This window comes from Meleagris gallopavo, chromosome 5 (genome assembly GCF_000146605.3).
Source record: "Meleagris gallopavo isolate NT-WF06-2002-E0010 breed Aviagen turkey brand Nicholas breeding stock chromosome 5, Turkey_5.1, whole genome shotgun sequence".
Classification (NCBI taxonomy): Eukaryota; Metazoa; Chordata; class Aves; order Galliformes; family Phasianidae; genus Meleagris; species Meleagris gallopavo.
Genome location: NC_015015.2, coordinates 20,983,237 through 20,986,395, shown reverse-complemented (window position 1 = coordinate 20,986,395; position 3,159 = coordinate 20,983,237).

Sequence of the window (3,159 nt, the reverse complement as noted above, 5' to 3'; positions counted from 1 at the left end):
CGGGCTGGCGGCGGCACCGCGCGGCTGGACGTGGCGGCAGGACGAGGGGGAGGAGGAGGAGGAAGAAGGCTGCCCCTGGGGCAGCGCTCCCGCACGGAGCGGCCGGACGGCCGAACTTCCCGAGAAGCCCCGCTTCTCTCCCGGCCGCTGAGACCCGCAGCGGGAGCGAGCCCCGGGGCTGTCCCGGCCCTCGCACACGCGCGTACCCTCGGGGGATTTCTGCCACGATCCCTGCGACAGAGGAAATGGAGGAACCCCGCTTCTCCTGTCCCTTCCTCCCTCCCCTCTGCCTCAGCTTTCCTTTCTAGTTCGTCCATCCAGCACAGGTCTTCCCCCCCCCAAGCAGCCTCCCGCAAACCCCCTGTACTGTCAGCATTCCCTCCTCCCGCCTGCGCCCAGCACATCCAGGCATTATCCGCTGTCCTGCATCCAGGACTGGTGTACTGCACCATCTTATCTCTGCATGTTTGCTTCATGTTTCATTACACTCTTTGCCTTGTGAGGCTCATCTCATTTGATCTGTTTCTCTCTCTGTGCCCTACAGCAGTATGTATTTTAAATGCTTCGTAAAATCTTGCAAGCAGGCAAGGGAGCAGACTTGAAGCATCAACCTTAGCTTTAATATTCACACCTCGACTCCTGCCACAATGTGCTTGCGGCTTATCAGGCGTGCTGCCCTGCACAACTCTGGTCCAGTGTAAAGGCTGCATGTGAGGTTGGCTGGGGGGGCCTGCAGAGCAGTGGGTTGCTCGGCCTGTGTGTGTGTGTGTGAATATACAGAGAGAAAAGCCCCAAAGCTTTTCTAGAATCTAGGGATTTTCTAGAATTGTTGGGTCTGCTAAATCTGGATTTCAGGACACTGACTGCATGGGATGACTCTTGGCTGATTCCAGAGGGAGCAACCCTCCTGGCTTTGGAGGTGAAGGACACCAATGAGAGACACTTGGCAACCTCCCTTTGGCTTCTGTGTCTTTTGAATACATTGCAGCACGTGCACTGCCACCATAACCGCAGCCACATGTGACTTTTCCTCCTTCTGCTCACCTCCTTCTGCCAGGAGTTGCATTTGTTCTGCTGCATCCAGCACGTATGTGCAAAGTAGTCTGGCTTTTGCTTCTGTCAGCCCTGGAGAGGAACTGCAGGAAGCACACAGTGCTAGACAGTACAGTGCAAGTGCTACATGAAAATGCACGTTTAAAATACCTTGTTTCATTTCCGTAAGTGGCACAATAGGGAACAATCTCCCAGGGCTAAGTTGGCCAGCAGACAGCCGGGAATGGATCACATCTGGGATGTGGGAAGGAGCATCAGCGAATGCGTTAAGGAGTGCCCCTGCCTTACCTGGCAAGACCTATAGGGGAAGAGAGAAATTAAAATCCCGGTCTGCTTGGTCAGCTTGTGCGTTTGTCTGGATGCTTTCGGTGACCTCACACACACTATAAAAATGGTGGCAGTGCTGATGGAGCACTGCGGTTAGAGGGGAAATGTGCCAAGCCAGAGAACTGTCCCTGGAGATATCTGTACCCAGTGTTACGTGAGTGCCAAATTCTCCTGATAGGGACTGTTACACAGCACCTGTCAAAGGCACCAGCAGCAATGATGGGAAGAAGCAAAAATGGGGTTCAGCGTGCTGTGAGGCAGCAAGGAAGGGGCATCCCTATTTGATAAGGTGTCAGGGGTGAGCAGTTCTCCGAAGTCAGGCACTCAGCTGTTACAGAGAGCAGGGAGACACTGTGGAGGGAGGTGTCAGCAGCCCAGCCAAGCAGACCAGGAGTAAGAGCATCAGATTTAAAAGCTGAGTCACACAAGGACAGAAAACAAAGACCTGGCAGAGCTCAGGTCTGTCTGTCAACCCACACCAAACAGTTACCTCTATTTAATAAATACATCTAATACCCACTGGGCTTTGCGGCAGTCTGAACAGCTTCAGGATGGTTTTTAATTTATTTTCATTTCCGCAGACACTCTGCTTTTGATGTTGAATAACCTGTGATTTATTTAATCTAAGCCAATCCTGTCTGGTGCTCAGGTCTGCAAGCAGTCCCAGGGACTGGCTTTCTAGCCCTTCCACCTTTAAGAGAAGAAGACATTTCCTGAGGTGATGAACCCCCAGCTGAGCATAGGGTTTTGATCCAAAAGGCAAAGGTTTGTACATCTTTCTACCTGACATACTGTCAGCATCCTGGTGGCACTTGAAAATCATGAGAAAAAGCCTGAAGATGAGGCAGACCCAGAGAAGGGATAATGAAGGTTGCTAGCCCTGAGATTGAAGATTTAGAAATGTCATCTATCACTCGGTGCTGTTATTTCCACCTCTGTGGCTCCAGATTCAGTGCATCAATCTCCGTTATCAACCTTCACAACCAGAAGAAACAGGAGAAAAAAGGAAAAAAAAAAGGAAGCTTGAATTCCAGAAAGTACTGCAAAAGCTGTGCAAAGCTCATTTCTTTAATTTCAGAAATGCAGAGGATCAGTGTCACTGGTATAAGCTGCCTGAAGAGGCTATTTTTGTTCTTTGGAAGCTTTTTCCTCTATTTTAACATGGATTAATTATGAATATTTATATATATATTACAAAAAAATATTATGAGCAGTTTGCAGGCTGGCTTGCAAAATATGTATACCACATTGTAAAAATCAGCTCCTTTTTCTGGGCTTTATGCCTGGTCACTCACTCTCTCTAAATGGCAAGCAGAGAACAGAGACAATGCACGTTTGTGGTGCTGCCTCCCCCATTCAGAGCACCAAGGAACTGGTGCAGTCAGGAACTGCAGTCCGTGTTGGTGTGAATGCCACTCCAAGTGCTCCTCTGCTGAAACGCCACTCATCTTTCCTCTGAGCTTGGCTAGGACACAGCACAAATTTAACAGGCAGAATTTTGTTCCGCTCTTTAATGAGACACACTATTTGGGCTAAATTTGCAAAGATCTGATATGAGGTATAAATAGGAGCTTGGTGCCTGTCTTCAAGATGAGACAGCTATGGGGATCCCGAGTGCTCGTGGCCATCAAAAGTCGCAGGGCACTTTAATGAAAGAGAAACATTAAGCCTTCTGTCTGGAGGAGATTCCTACTAGGGAAATTGCACTGACATCTTCAAATCACTTCTCTGCTGCTCCAAGAAACAGCATAAATTAATATATACTGTTAACAAACTGCC